Source organism: Sceloporus occidentalis, unplaced genomic scaffold, assembly GCF_023333645.1.
Source record: "Sceloporus occidentalis isolate IW3139 unplaced genomic scaffold, rSceOcc1.0.p SCAF_2, whole genome shotgun sequence".
NCBI lineage: Eukaryota > Metazoa > Chordata > Lepidosauria > Squamata > Phrynosomatidae > Sceloporus > Sceloporus occidentalis.
This window is the reverse complement of record NW_028316982.1, coordinates 68,585,849-68,602,622: the sequence shown is the minus strand read 5'-3', so window position 1 is coordinate 68,602,622 and position 16,774 is coordinate 68,585,849. Positions and strand designations below refer to the sequence as shown.

General features: G+C 40.0%; 1 pseudogene; it reads left to right on the top strand.

Moving 5' to 3' along the window:
* Positions 1 to 425: 425 nt before the first annotated feature.
* LOC149318504 (hyaluronan mediated motility receptor pseudogene) lies at positions 426 to 1,589 on the top strand (annotated as a pseudogene).
* Positions 1,590 to 16,774: the final 15,185 nt, after the last annotated feature.

Genomic DNA, 16,774 nt, shown 5'->3' with positions numbered 1-16,774 from the left:
TCTATACTTAAAACAAAAGGCAGATGAAGAATAGGGAAGAGAGATTGCAGTGGCAGGTTCATCACTTACTCTGTACAAAGAACTAAATATTTACAAGATATACACAGAGATTTTATGAAGAAGACCTGCTGAATACAGGAGAAAGAACACAGCAAGTCAATTACACCAGATCAAAGCACTGGTTCATGTAGCTCATTACTGAGAACACTGAGTACCAAAACAAAGACCTTAGAACCTGTGTGGCCAGGCACAAATCTCATAAGCCTGAGTATAAGGAGGAAATGCCTTCCTTAACATTTATGCAGATTATTTTGTTTTTAAAAATGGTCAACCTTCAGAATTTCAACTGTAGGAAATCATTGCTCTTTGGGCTGAGTTGAGTGCGGCCATGTCTTTTCCTAGGGCTCCTCTCAGGCGCTTCAACGATGCACCCAGGGATGTTGGAAACCAGCAGAATCCCAGTAATATGAAACCTACATCTTCCCCAGCAAATGGAAGAAAACTCCCAGCTCAGTGGCCAAGGATACATGTGGTAATTGCAGAATGAGAACAACAGGATAGTAGGCTGCAAACCGTGGAGGAAGACCTTGAGAAATCTGAATCAAAGCTATGTGCTGGACTGAGGGAGAAAACCTCTCTTCTGGCAAACATTGCTTCTCTGGAAAAACAGCTTCTGGAGTTGAGCACAACCAATGAATTGCTCAAAACAAAGGAGATCTCAGCTGCTACGTAACAGACACTGTTTGCTCTCCAAGAAGTGACTGAAGAGAGACGAATTTTAAAGAGGGAACTGACAGAAACCATGGATGAAGTTGATAAACTGCATGCCAAAGATGCTGAAGCTGAGAACCTGTTGAAGCACCTGGGAGAAAAGATTGAATCTCAAGCTGAGACAATAGCATAACTGGAAGCAAAACTAGAAAGGATGCTGTTGGATACCCAGACAATCACATTAAAAGACGCAGAAATAAAAAGAATCAAGGAGTCAAATGCTATGCACATTGCTAATCTGCAAGCAAGATTAGAAGAGCAAAGTGAAGACTTCAAGAAACAACTTGAAATAGAAAGGAAAACTATTGCAGAAAAGTTAGATTATAAAGACAGCATAAAAACCTGGCGTGTTCTATACGAAGACCTGTCTAACAAAGTAAAACCTTTCCAGCAACAACTTGATGCATATGAGGCAGAGAAAAATGCCCTTCTGCATGAACATAATGCTGCCCAAGAAGGGCTAAACAAAATCAATGATGCATATGCTAAGCTGCTGGGCCATCAAAATCAGAAGCAGAAAATCAAACATGTCATGAAACTGAAAGAAGAGAACACCCAACTGAAACAGGAAATATCAAAGCTGCGCTGTCAGCTAGCAAAGGAAAAACAAGCTCGGGAAGAGCTCCAGGCGCAAATGAATCAAATTCAGGGTGTCAAGCAATTTGATCCTTCAAAAACTTTTCACCATGTTCCCAAGGAAAACATTCCTCCCAAAACACCTTTTAAAGAAAGTAACAGAAGAACAGCCAAACTGCTCTCAAAAGAACAGGAACAAAATCACATGTAGGAGCTCCTAGGACTTCACTTTTGAAGAAAGTAACTGGTGAGTCCTATGAAATAGTTTGTACATATCTAGTCTATCCCAATTTAGCTGGATGGTATAGCTATCATTTTAAAACCTCTGTTTAAATAATAAATAATGAAGTAACTGGCTATATCCTTTCACACTGTCCTTTATTTAAAGTGAAAGTGATGATAATCCTGACATGCTTAATGTACCATCAGCCCATGAGTCTGCTCACACGTATTTACTAAAAGATGACTGGTAAACTTTTCTGATTGTTATAATAGATTATTTGTTTCAGGAGAAGGAGTTATACATCTGTTTTCTCTATATTTGTTTCTAATATTGGTGTCTTTTAATGTTTGTACAGTATTGGGGTGAAAACATCTGGTAAACTTAATAGAAATAGCAGTAATAATAACCAGACTTTTTGCAGGTACCAGTAAAGCTAATTTTTGTATTTGTTTTCTCAGATCAGTTGGCATTTTTGCTGTGTTCTTAGGCAGTGCACCCTAAGTGTTAGCTACTTACCCTGATTGATAAATAATTAAGGTTTTCAATTTCTTTTTTAAAAAATCTTTACTGTCAAGAAATAAACAGAATTACCTCGCCAATTAAGTGAAATTTAGGAGAAATGTTGGTGTTTTTGTTATATTCTTAATAAATGTGTCAACTGGCTTTTAAAAAAAGAATTTCAACTGTGGAAATTATTTCTAAATCTAAAATTCATATCGTCACCTAAAAGCCCCAGATTATATGAAAGCTAAGCAGGGTCGGGCCTGGTTACTATCGGGAAGAGAGATCTTCAAGGAATCCCACATGCTGTACACTAGACTCAGAAAAGGCAATTGCAAACCATCTCTAAATATTCTTTGTCTAAGAAAGTCCTATGAAATTCATGGAGTCAACATAAGCCAGCTAGTCATTTGATGGCGCATTCATTGCTTTGCATACACATAAATCACTGTATGATAAACTATGCCCTCTATTATCTTCTTTTTGAGTGATGGGTAAGAGGCCACTGTAGCTCAAGCCCTAGCCACAATAATTCCAGTCTCCCACCTGTATGTGTGCACATTACCCAATTGGCTGTTATGGCAGGTGGCTTTCACATCAGTCAGCTTTCAGTGAAAGGAGCTATCCAAAGTCCTGAAACATATCTCTGAAATACACTCAGTAGCTTGGACAGTGACTTTAAATTTCAGACTGATTCAGTGCCTCAGTGGTATGGCAGCCTCTGCTGCCACTGTCAATTGACCATGCAAACAAATCTCTGTGGTTGTTTCATAAGGTTAATTAGTATTCAGTAGGTACCATTACACACTTGGGGAATTGGAATCATGAGTCTGAATATCCTTTTTTAAAAAAATGATTTCAGTCAGATAGTCCAGTCTTTTTTAAACAGTGGATTGAGGACCACCAATGGAATTCAGCACACCTTTGGGTGGGACTTCATGGCAACACACCTCCTAGCACCTCCAGTAAAAGAGAATGGTGAAAGAAACTGGAAATGGAAAAGGAAAGAGGTTAAACAAGAAGCGTGAAAGGAAAAAAGCAGGAGAAATGACAAGTCAGAAAGGTTTATGTGCTTGTGTGTGTGACACTGTCTGGGTTCTATGGGACCAAACTGCAAACACAGGTCCAAAACACATTACAGAAATAATCCAGTTTGAGACCACTTTAACTGTCCTTGCTCAATGCTAGGGAATTCTGGAAAGTTTTGTGAGGCATTTAGCCTTCTCTATCAGAGAGCTCTGGTGCCACATTAAACAACAATTGCCAGGATTCCTAGCACTCCATAAGCGGTTTACAGTGTTTAAGCCAATTGCCTCCAACAAGCTGGGTATTCATTATAGCAATCTGACCTACAAAAGGATGGAAGGCTGAGTGGACCCTGAAGCCCTGCTGTGAGTGGCTGTAGTACCAACATTTAACCACTGTGCCACCAGGGCTCCTACTTATATATTCCTTTAACTATCCCTATACACTTTCAGCTGATGGGTATTACTTCCAATCTTTCTTGTTTCTTTTGGTATTTATAAAACCAGATGTCAGTACTTAAACATATTTGATACACTGTCCTTTTAAGTTATAATAATACTTAATCTCTGCTGAACTTTCCTCAGTTTATACTTTACAGTGTGTGTGTGTGGTAGTGATATATACCATATATTGAGGAGTGAAATCAATTATTTATTTCACTTTCCTCAAATGACCTAACCCAGTCATTTTGTCAGAATAAAAGTCCTGAATCTGATAATGATATTGTTCACGTTCAATTCCAGAATTTTTCAAAAAATGACAGAGCTGAGGGGGAGCTCAACACACAGCTGAAGACCAAGGTGTCATGAGCCCTACATGTGTACTACAATACATTTATATTACAGGGTGTGTTTTTTCCCTGTTTTATCGCAATGAAATATTAATTCCTCCCAACTGATTTCATAGTCCTCTGCTCCCTAGGAGGGCTGGTAAGGGACCATTCAATGGCCTTGATACCCACTTCTGCCTAAGAGGAAAGTCTACTTAGAGAGGTCCTTCCTAGCTGGCAGTCCATTGATAAAGGAGATGGAAATGGGGTCATGGGGGAGAGGGGACTATGAAAGACAACTGAGGATATACAGCTGTTGTACTACAACCCCTATGCTGTCTGGGTGATGGAAACTGATGCCTACTAGGGGCTTGTGGGACAGAGGGAAGGGATCACCAGAGGTGGAGCCAGTCAGATCTAATTTACTACTCAACCTCCTCCCTCGGAGGTTCCAAGAACCTCTTGCAATCTCTGCTGATTAGGAGATGTTTGAGAGGACTAGGCATGCAAACCCCCAGCTTGCACAAATATTTGAAATACCCCTGGATCTGGGGGTGATGGAAATTGCAGTGCCTGATATTTTATGGGTGCTAGTTGGGGGAAAAGCTGAAGAACAATATACACCATGCAAAGAAAATGAAATCAAACTAGATCTGTATTTGCATTATTGGTCATTACAGTAAACATCTACTGTTCAGAAAACAGGAGGAATGTTTCCTGTAAATGACTTTTTGGTCCAATAATAATAATATCCCTCTTGACTTAAGATCCTATGCACGTCTGTGAATGGTCAACAGGCTTTTATTTAGAAAAATGTATAGAGTGTTTAAATCTTAGGTTTCAATTTTATATCCACTTCCCCTGTGAATAAGCACCACTGAATTCAGTGAGACTTAGTTCCAAATAGATATGCCTGGCTGGGTTAGCAATGTTAGCATGAAATATCTAATTGCTCGACCACCATCAAGCAGGACCTTTCAGACAGAAATATTTAACATTCAATTTTTACTTCAAGCCTGAAATCAGACAGAGAATTCAGAAATCCTCAAAATTCATGCCCCAAGGACACGCCAACAGCGTCTGGGAGACAGAGAAAGGGACCACTCGGCCCCTTTCTCTTCAGTATCACTGGTGCGGCCATGTAAAGGCCGCACCAACAATACGCAGCGCAAAAGAAGCTCCGTTTTGGAGCTCCTTTCAGCGCTGCTGAAAGGGTGCCACAAGTGCCCTTCAGCAGCGCCAGTACATAATGGCCGCACCGCGCCATTTGGACGCGACACAACCGTTATGCCAAAAAGGCGGCACCCATGTAGACAGGGCACCACCATTTTGATGTACTGAGTACATACTAGGGTTAGGGAGCGTCTGAAAAGACGCTCCCAAGCAACCCTAGCACATACTCAGTACGTGCTTTTTGGCCCATCTGTACAGGGCCAATATAAATCTGTATGGGATGTGAAAAAGGGATATGGACTCCCCCCCCCCCCCCAATATATATAAAAACAACCATCAGTATATCAGCAATGAATTAGAATAACAGAGAGTCTTGTAGCACCAAAAAGATTAAGGGGAGAAACAGATGGCCCCAAAGGGGTGGCATGACACTGCCCTTGAGAGAGCCAGATTGGGACTGCGGCAACCGCATGCAGCAGCCCCAATCCAGCCAGCTTCTACCCCAAATAGGAGTGGGAAAAGCCTGCTCCTCTTTGGGGCAGAAAAAAACTGCCCTTTATGCCACTGCCATGGCTTTAAGGTAAACTTATCACAGAGTTTTCTTAACTAGAAATGTTGAGAGGAGGTTTGCCATTGCCTTCCTCTGAGTCTGTGTGTGACTTGCCCATGGTCCCCTGTGGGTTTCCATGGCTGTGAGATTTGATCCCTGGGCTCCAGGATCCTCACCCAACACACAAACCACTACACAACACTCATCAGTATTTCCCCCTGCTTTCCATAAGGACACATTTTATCTGCTTGATAACTTTTCAGGATAGATAGTTTGTTTTCATTTGTTTGCTAATGAAGTTTAATTTAATATTAATGTAAGAGGTTCATGTCCTCCTTTCAAGAAAAAGGATTTATGAACAGAAAAGAGTACTGTAATAGACTGAGGGAAGGAGGGTATGAATTCACATGTGAGGAATTCATCAAGCCTGGGTAAGAAATAGTCTACTATTTTATCTGTTGTTGTTTTTTGAATTCCAGGAGTTGCTCTTCCGTTTCCTTGTTGTTGCTGTATGCCTTTGATTCATTTCCAACTTATGGTGACCCTGAGGTGAACTTATCACAGGGTTTTCTGGAGCTGGGAGGTGACCCAAAGTCACCCGGTAGGTTTGCATAATCAAGCAGGGAAGTGAACCCTGATCTCCAAAGTTGTAGCTCAACAACTTGAACCACTACACCATGTTAGCTCTCTTTTTGATCTTACCTCTTGATAAAGAATTTTCAAACAATCAAATAAATAAAAGTATGAAGGAGTTCAAAAGCATTCTATTTTAAAGCACATATTTTAATGCATTTGATAAAATGGTGTAATAAACATTTTGCTGTTCAACATTTATGCCAGCCACAATAAAGCTAGTATAATAACCTCCATCAGCCCCAGTCTGCATAGAAAATGGTGAAGAGGGTAAGAATTACAGTCCAAAAACATCTGGATGTACGCCAGTTACCAGTTCCCTGCCTTACAACCATTGTGGAATGAAGCACCATTTGTGGTGTTGCAAAAATTAAAGTGCTCCTTAACAATGTTTATATTTGTACTTGCCTGTCTGACATAGAAGTGTCTCTTCTTCATGTCTGTCACTGAATGATAATGTGTGCGTCCTAATTAGTGTTAGGGTACATTTTGAAGTGCCAGTAGGATTCCAAATAAAGCACTGTAATATAGATAGGGGTATATATATACTTAATCATGAGCTGTATATGCATGGTCTGGATTTGGATTGAGGGAAGGCTGGATGAAGCCTCCACTCAAACTCTGATTGTGGATTCATTCACACTACATAATTATAAATTTCACTTTATTTGCCATGCCTGCATCCTAAGGAATCCCAGGTTTTGTCGTTTGGTGAGGCACTAGAGTTCTCAGGATGAGAATTCAAAATAGCCCTTCCTACATGGCAAATGCCAAGATTTCACAGGATGATGGAATCACAGTAAGGTGCAATCACAATACTGTAATTGTGTGTATGAAATGGCATCGATATGACAAAAGTGCTGCAAACATGCGTTTTAAGTTCTCAGGCTTTCTATGCTAATACAGTATGGTGCTGGAGCACAGACAATGGCTTTGATTTCATTAATTTATCATCAGGCTCATTAATTAAATTTCTTAATTGTCCAACCAGTTACAAAGAGAGCAACATTTGTATCTGCAAAGTCTGTTCCTTCCAATTATCCATATGCTGATTGCAATGAGTTTATTTATTTATTTGGCTTATCTCTTCCAAATTACATCACTCCTAAAAGACTGTAAGAAAATTTAATCAGAAACATACTGATAAAAAGGAAGAAAAATGTAAATCACATGTAAAAATAGATGTAATCATTAGAAATGTTATATGGTGATATATGCAAATTTATGTTACTTCCAGAATTTCTGCTCATGTCATCAATTACATCCACTTTATTAGAAATCTCCTTTCCTTTAAGAGTTCATCTCCTTTCCTTTAAGGGTTCATCAACTTGCCCTTCTGTGATCACAAAATATTATTGGATCAAGTTGTTCATAAACATATACATTTTTATACATTTTCTATCTAGATTGTTTCCTAGGTAATAAATGATAAATCTCAAACTTCATAGCCAGAAGATGTACAGTGTAATTACTTTTGCATACTGTTGTAGAATTTCTTACTTAATATAAAATAAATTTACTGGCTCCATTTCAGTTGTCAACATGTTTGTTTTAAGAACATTGCAAAAAATTGAAGAAATATGTGTTTCTTTAAATGAGTGGGAATATTTGAATTCAAGTCACAATCTATCCTGGTCAAACATTTTAAAATCAGAATAAATACCAATCTCTACAGAAATTAATTAAGGTTCAAGACAAGCCATAAAAGCCTTTGATCTTTTTCAAGCAGACCATTGTCTTCTAGTTGAACCTTGGCAGGTCTGAGATTTGCATCTTGTCTGTCAAAGTTCTAATTGTTTTGAATGCCAGTCTTTGTCTGAACACATCCCCAGTTTTCTAACAAAACAAGGGAAAATTAATTAATGAGCTATCAAAAATTTTCCAAATCAGTGGTTAACCTACAACTGGCATAGATAATGCTGCCTAGATATGGATCACTTTGTGACACAAGAATTTTGTTGACACAAGAAATACTTACTGATTCTGAGGTTACATTTCTCAGAATGTTAGATCCATCTACTGATCACCTCTGCTGCAAACTTGAAACTTCTTGCATGAAGAAGGATTAGATGGGTCAATAACGGGTTGTGGTGAAACATGGTGCAGCATTTCAAGCCCAATTCTAAACATTTTAGAGGTATATTATCATTCAACTTGAGATGAAGGATTTAGAATAATAGAATTATAGAATCCCAGAGTGGGAAGAGACCTCAAGGGCCATCCAGTCCAACCCCCTGCCATGCAGGAAACACAATCAAAGCACACACACCCCAGCCCCTGATTTAAAACCTCCAGATTCCACCACACTCCACTGTTTAACAGCTCTTACTGCCAGGAAGTTCTTTTTAATGTTGTGCTGGCATTTCTTTTTCTCTAGCTCACATCCATTGTCCCATGTCCTATTCTCTGGAGTAGCAGAAAACAAGCTTGCTTCATCCTCAATATGACACCCATTCAAACAAGGGCTATCATATCAGCTTTTTTCTCCAGGCTAAACATACCCAGTTCCCTAAGTCACTCCTCATAAGGTTTCATGATTTCCAGACCTTTCACCATTTTAGTCACCCTCCTTTGGACACATTCCAGCTTGTCAACATCCTTTTTGAATTGTGGTGTCCAGAACTGGGCACAATATTCCAGGTGAGGCCTGACCAAAGCAGAATAGAGTGCCACTATTACTTCTCTTGATCTAGACACTATACTTCTATTGATGCAACCTATTTATCTTAGTTCTAATCCAAGGACAATGTACAACACATTTGCAATCACTTTACAAATGACTCGAGCACTTACCTTTGGAAACGTATGGGTAGCACAGTTGTTGTTGTTGTTGTTGTTGTTTTAAAAGTGATCCATAAAGCAGAGCAATGTAAATAATAAGCCAAATATCTGCTTTACTCCTGAGCAAAACTGCCTTAAGTCAAACCAGATCTAATCAAATGGAAAGGACAGTATTCACCATCACATCTTTACTCTATTAATTGTGTTGTTTCTGTGTTTACTGTCCAGTCGACTTTCACTAATGATAATTCTATGAATGAAATACCTCTAAGAGTCCTAGGAATCAACTGAGGTCCTGCAAAACTAAGGCTGTGGCTTTCTGAACTAAGTCTTCCTCTCTTCCTACTGCCTTCAAACTGCCTTCCTAGCATTATCATATTTGCTCATGAGCCATGTGTTTTAATTATGTTTTAAAATTGTAATGTGTACTGTGTTGTTGTTGCTGCTGCTGCTGCTGCTGCTGATGATGATGATGATGATGATGCTGTTTTAAGCATCTTTTGTGAACTGCTCTGGGTCCAGTTTGGGAGAAAGGCGATATATAAATACTGTAAAATAAATAAATAAATAAATAAATAAATAAATAAATAAATAAATGTCATCTCATTATATGTTCAAAATGTGACAGCCTCAATTTAGCTACCTTGGCTTCCAGAGAGGTCATGCCTGGTTAACATTAAAATCCATTCATTTGTTGTTTCAGTTGTCCATAATATTCATAGAATTCTCCTTTAGCTCCACATTTCAGGTGCTGATTTTTTTTTTACAGCTTTCTTCACTGTCCATCTTTCACAACTATACATTTTAAAAAATCAAAATTACTATGGCATGGATTAATCTGATTTAAAGATAATGTGTCCTTTAATATTAATTAATCAATTAATATTAATATTAATATTTCATTATATATCTTTATACTTGAGGCTTTTACATGTTATTGTATTGCCTCTGAACATCTATCAAGTTGAAAGAAATAAGGACAGCAATTTTGAGGGAAAGGCAGCAGTGTTTCAGCCACATTCTTTCTTGTTCATAGCAAATGCAAATTATAGATGCTGCAACACTGAGATATTTTTTATACTTTCCTCAGTTTTGGTTATCAGCAACCCACTGCCCACTGGAGGATGCCTATTCTCATATTTGTTCTGTAGTTATTGGGAAGATCACTTTTATTTACTCAAGAAAGAGCCACAAGGCAGACCTAGCTAGTGGGAAAGTCTGCTCATTTATTTATTTGAGTATTTATTTGTTTTTGTTGTGTGCCTTCAAGTGGTTTCTGACCTGTGACTTCCCTTCCGAGGGGGTTTGCCACTGCAATCCTCTGAAAAACTGTGACTTGCCCAAGATCACCCAGTGGGATTACAAGGCTGAGCAGGGATTTGAACTCTGGTTCCCAGTGTCATAGCCCAACATTCAAGCCACTACATTATGCTGGCAGAGCATTTATACCCAGCCACAAAAGTTTTCAGAACAGCTTACAAGTTTTAATTTGACAGTTCCCTCCCCTCAGGTTTACAATTTAAATAAGGCATGACACACAAGGAAAGGGGGATGGCAGTGCACAGGGAGATTACATCCAGCAGATAGTGCTAGTTCCTATCTCCCTCAATCAACTAAATTTGATTTTCTTCATAAATAGAAATGTGTGTCTGCCCATTCACTAGCATTATTAATTTAACAATTCATTCCTTTATTTTACAAGGTCAAACAAAAGGACAGTTATAGTAGAGAAGCAAACTCAACCAGAACTTCAACATCATAAACGCTACAGTTTGTAAGTGTGATGAGTTTATTCTTTGTTTCTCCAAGCCATCTCTCTCAGAACTGATTTCACTTTTTTTCCACTCTCACCTTCCAGCTTTCAGCCTTCATCCCACACTCAATTTTATGCATAACAAAATTACTAGGAAATAAGATTAAATTTTTAAAATCAACTAAAATAAACTCATGAAGAAGAAAAGAGAAAGTGACGTTGCACGTAATGGCTTGCAGGGAACATTTCCTAATGACAGAGGTCAGTTAAACTGTGAAATCACCTCCCATAGAATTGGTTAAAATCCCATTACTTGAGTAATTTGAAACCAAAGTGGACAAAGCATTTGAGAAGATACTGAAGGATTACAGTCCAGCTGCCATAAAAACAGAATGTTTCTTGTCCATCACTGCCTTATTGTTCCACTTTGTTGCTTTTGTAATAAAATATAATGTAATTTCTATCTACGCTTATATTTTCATTTATCAGAAAAGTCCAGCAGGCTTCTATAACACTGATGCATAATAGCTGTCAGCTGAACCCTGAACATAGTACTCAAGTGATGTTTGCCATCTAAAGGGCGAAACAGATGGGCAGGAAAAAGTGGCTTGAAGCTGCCTTTTCTGAAGCCACGTTGAAACCCCACCAACTGCACTGCCGGCTCCCAAGGCAGCTGGAGTGCTCACATCGTGACCACATGATATGGCTTCAAGCCAGGAAGAAGCGGAAAAAAGCTGCTTCTTTTTGAAACGGCTTTTCTCTGCATAAGGCGCCTAGAGGGCACTTTCCTGCTGACTTCAAGGCATGTGTCATCTAAATGCCACACCTTCAAGTCAGCCTGAAAGCACCTCTTGTTGCCTGTCTGTTTAGCCCCTAAGACGGGTTACAGACCGCCCATTTGGGGCGGTCTGTACCCGCCCCTTTCCCCGGTGTATCGGGGCCTCAGCTGCCAGAACAGCAGCCGCTGAGGCCCCAATCCACCGCTTTTCAGGCTGCGGGGAAGCAGCAAAATGCCGCTTCCCCGCAGCCTGAAAAGGGGTGTCCTTGGGGCTTCAAGCCCCAAGGACACCCCGCGGCGGTGGGATAGAAGGAGAAAGGGGCTGCTTGGCCCCTTTCTCCCTTGCTTCGCTGGGCGCAGCCGTCCGAAGGCTGCGCCCAGTGACGCAAAGTGGCGCCGCAAACCAAGAAGGAGCTCCGAAATGGAGCTCCTTCCTGGTCCGCACTAAGGGCGCAGTAGGCGCCCTGGCGCGGAGCGAGGACGTCACGTCCGCTCCGCCCCGTATAGAGGTGGCGCGGTCATGACGTCCTCATGGCGGCCCCCATGTGGAAGGGGAGCCGCCATTTTGTATGGACTCAGTCCGTACTAGGGTTAGGGGGGTGCGGAAGCACCGCACCTTCCTAACCCTAGTACGGACTGACTCCGTACTTTAGTGGCGGTCTGTAACCCGCCTAAGAGAACTTTACTACTGCCCCATCTTCTCTATTTAGGGAAGGATTAGAACAAATGAAGCCAGGTTCCCAGCTGAAGATCAAAGTGAAAATGCTCTACTCAAGTGGTTTAATCAGGAACAGCGACCTGAAGAGCATGGCCTCACCCTCTGGCCTGCATCCAGATATGGTATGGGACCCTACCCCCACCCACCAACCCAATGTGGCTCCCACTCTGGGCGTATACAGATGTAGGGGGGGCAGAATACTGTTACTGTACTAGGTTATAATATTCTTGAGAATGTGGTATATAAGTGTTGCTGAACATACAGAAATGAGATACAGTCAGCCTTCCTTATCCATGGATTTTTCTATCTATGGATTCAAGCATCTACAGCTTGAAAATATTCCCAAAAAAGTATAAATTCCAAATAGCAAACCTTGAATTTTCATTTTATATAAGGGACCCCATTTTGCTATGCCATTGTATTTAATGTGACTTGAGCATCCACCAATTTTGTTATTCATGGAGGGTCCTGGAACCAAACCCCACCAGATAACAAGGACCCACTGTACATGGTATTTTTCGTCTAGGTTCATAATCTGCTTCCCATTGGCAGATGGGCTCCACTCACAGAGAATGTGTCTTACCAGTATTAAGCAATCTCTCTCCCATCTGTCCCACAGCTTATTAGGGCTGGGCAAGAAAAAATGTATGACCCCAATTTATAAAAAGTAGGCTACACATTAAGTAGAAATTGTTGAGATAATTTGTTACATCTCTTTGTTTCACTCTTGGTTGGATTCCTGTCTGGTTCTCTGATTTCCCCCCAACAAAACACTGGTCTGTCTTTCATCTCCATATGCCCATTCTCTTAGCAACACCAGTTACTATTATCATGGCACCTTGAAAACTAACTAATTTATTATGGCACAGTATTTCATAGGATGCAGACCCCGGCAACAGATACATATGCCATACAAAATTTAGGAATGTCATAGAAAACTTTGTTAAACCTGGCTGGTACTAAGGCACCAACTGAGCAAATCAGAAATTACTTCTTGATCATAACAAATATGTTTGTGGAATCCTAAAAATTGATAAATTTAATATGGCATAAGGTTGCATGGACAGTACAACTTAACAAATATTTATGTCATGAGATATTTATATTATAACAAATACCATAGAAATTTTTATACTATTAATATAGAAGTATTTAAGGTGCCATATTGTGCCATATGTTATTTTCAAGAAATGGTTTGTAATCTACTAATTAATGTTCTAGAACTAGGCCCCAGGCATAATTACAGAAAGAACTAAGAATTTAAAGGTTATGTAAGAGTATTGCCACAACCAGAGATGGATTATCCCCTTTATTTTCAATCAGAAATTTCATTAAAAAGCCAAAGGAAAATACATCACTGAAGTCAAGTGTAATACAAATGCTTGCAGAGAGTCAACTCAGTCATGCAGAAGTAAATGGAATTTATGTCTGAGTAAACAGGACTTGTGCATGTTGACCGTCAGCATCAGGGTTTTTTTTAAGTATAAATGACATAGAGGCTATGTTCAAAATGTTGCTGAACCACTATCCCCTAGCAAATCACACACAGGGTCATATTTTTGTTAACACAATGGTACATATTAATTTAAAATAACATTTTAATTTATTTTAATTGTATCCATTTAGATTTAAAAAATTTATTAATTAGATTTATACATGTAAGTCTATGAAACAATTCACTGGAGATATGTGAAATCTTTATTTTGGAATTCATCTCAGAATAAAGATACATAGGGGAAAGTATGTGGCTGTGACTTGTTTAGCCCTGTAGCCAAGGTGAGGCAACTGGGTGCACCACCACCCCTCCAGCTCTGCTTTGCCCAATTATAGTTTTAGAGAGAGAGAGAAGACTTTCCTTTAAAGCAGAGGTCTGGACAGTCTGGTCCATAAGTTGCAAGCAGCCACTCAGCCATTACATCCTATCTAAAACAGTTTTTCAGTGTGCCCTACCAAGGCTTTATGGGAAGGCAGATTCACCAAGTTTCATATTTCTTAGAGACAGAAACCTCAAAGACTTAAGTCCCAGTTCCTTGCATCCCTATTCTTTAGAATACACCTATGGCAGCTAAATTCAGTGTCCTTCAGAAAGCATATTCAGGGGTAGTCATGTTGGCCATACAACAAAATGCAACATATTCCATAATCAACAAAAGAATGATACCAGTGAGCATCATGCAAATATTTGAAGCTGTGCAGCTTCTTCTTCAGGCAAAGGCATTAGAAATCATACAGGAGAAGAAAAAATGACAATGTTACCAGCCTACAGTTTGTCTTAAGATGTTGTTTTTGTTATCGGCTAAGATGGTCTGAAAGACTACAGGCAGAGGACACTCCCTTCTTTGGCATGTAGCAGGATACATCTCAAGCTATCTGATGTTGGGGACTGGGTTTCTTTCTTCTCTCTCTCTCGCTCTCTCTGGTCAGGTGCCAAAGACCAGTGCCTCCAATTCTCTCTTTATTTCTGGAAATCTTTATTATTTCTTTAAACTTGTTGTATAGACAATTTGGGATTAGGAGCTAGGGCTGCATCAGCAATGCAGAAATAACCCGGTTTAATACCACTTTAACTGCCATGGGATGTGGCACCAGAGCAAAGCTTAAATATCTCTTAAAGAATTTTCAAAAAAGACTGAGACAATTCAATAGATTAAACTTCATTCATACCAAAGGATAGTAAATAAAGGTTTCAAAATAGATCCTCAATGACTAGAGTATTTTCCCTCACCTGATGTAGCTTTCTGCCTGTGTATGTTCAAATTTCCAGCCAAGTATTACAACACAAGATATCTTTACTTTAAGAGGTTCCAAGGACCGCAAGAAAGCACTTGAAAAATCAAGAGGGTTTCACAAACATGCTACACCTGTGATCCATATTTCAGCAACTCTCAGCAGCAACCTCTTTGCCCACTTCAATGGCTACTACAGTTCTTGAAAGTAATATGTATTATTTAAAATCAATGAATGATGAGAGTGAGAGTGAATGGGGGGGTCACTGCCTTTCCCTTCTCTTGGTCTGACCAAGCATAGCCTCTTCATCAGTGAGCGGGGGATTAGCTGGTGTTGTGAGCCTCACACATACACATGCACACATACACACACACTAAAATACCCCACATAGAAGTGTGACCGTCTCACCCAACAAATAAGGCTGCAAGGCTTCAGAGGAAAAGTGTTTTAAAAAATCACAAGTGTATAAATTATATATGTTGTTTAAAAGTTAACTTTTTTTTAAAAGCAAACAAAGTATGGTATAGTGGTATGAGCATCAGACTACCAGAGATCAAGTCCCAACTCAGGAATAGAAACTCACTGGTGACCTTAGGCAAGTCACACTCTCTCAGCCTCAGAGGAGGGCAAAGGCAAACTCCTCTCTGAACAAATTGTGCCAAGAAATCCTTGTGATTTTAAAATAAACAACAACAACAACAACAAGAAAACTTTGTGACTTCCAGGTACACACAACAATAACAGCAGCAACAGCAGGGACATGCTGAGAGAGAAAAAGGAAGGGATTGGAAGAAAAAGGGAGACAAGGGAGCTTATCACATGAACTTTAAAAGCAGCTCAAGCTTCCCAGACTGCAGCCGGGATGCAGGATGGAGGTAGGGATTATCACATGCTAAATCGTTGCCTAATTGCCGGTCACCATCAGCCTGGGTCCAAACTGAGTCCCAGCCGCGCTCTGCCAACACTTTTTCAAAGTCAGAAGCTTCTCAAAAGTGCTAGCAGAGTGCAGCTGGGACCCGGGCTGATTGCAGCCAGTGATTAGACAGCAATTGAACATGCAATAAGCCCCACCTCCATCCCATGTCCCAGCTGCAGCCCGGGAGGCCTAAGCCGGTTTTAAAGTTCATGCGGTAAACTCCAAGGATTAGGGAATAAAAAGGAAGAAGGAGGGGGGAGGGAAATGTGGCAGTATCTTTAAGACTAACTGGTTTTTATTTTCCATGAGCTTTTGTGGGTATAATACCACTTCATTGGATGCAATACTGAGTGGTATTAAGGCCTCAAGCATAAAACATATTTATACAGTTGTGTAGAATGTAATAGGATCCAGAAAGATACAAATCATGCCCTTTGTGGAGCCGAAGGGAGCGGGAAGGGAACGGAATGGGCCCACTCCCTTCCGTTCCACTCTGGTCTCATTCCCCAGGGCCTGTGTGATACGCTTACTAGTCAGTGGAATGGTGTTTTTAATCTGAACTTTAAGGGAGCTATTCAAGGGGACATACCTGTTTCCCAAATTAGGTCCACTAGCTTAGATAGTTCCTTAAAAACCCCAGAGAAGATGCACCTTTCCCCTGACATGGAAGCCACTAGTTGTTTCTGCCTACATCCAACCAACACTATGCATTGGATATTGATATTTTTTTCTCAAACAGTAAGACTAAGATCCAACTTTAGGTGTTGTAAAATAGCTATCTGGTGTTTTAACAAGAAGGAGGAATTGTGGGAAAGCATATCCACCTTCAAGGGTCTAAACTGAGCTGTTCCTTCTATACAATTAATGTGTATGCACAGG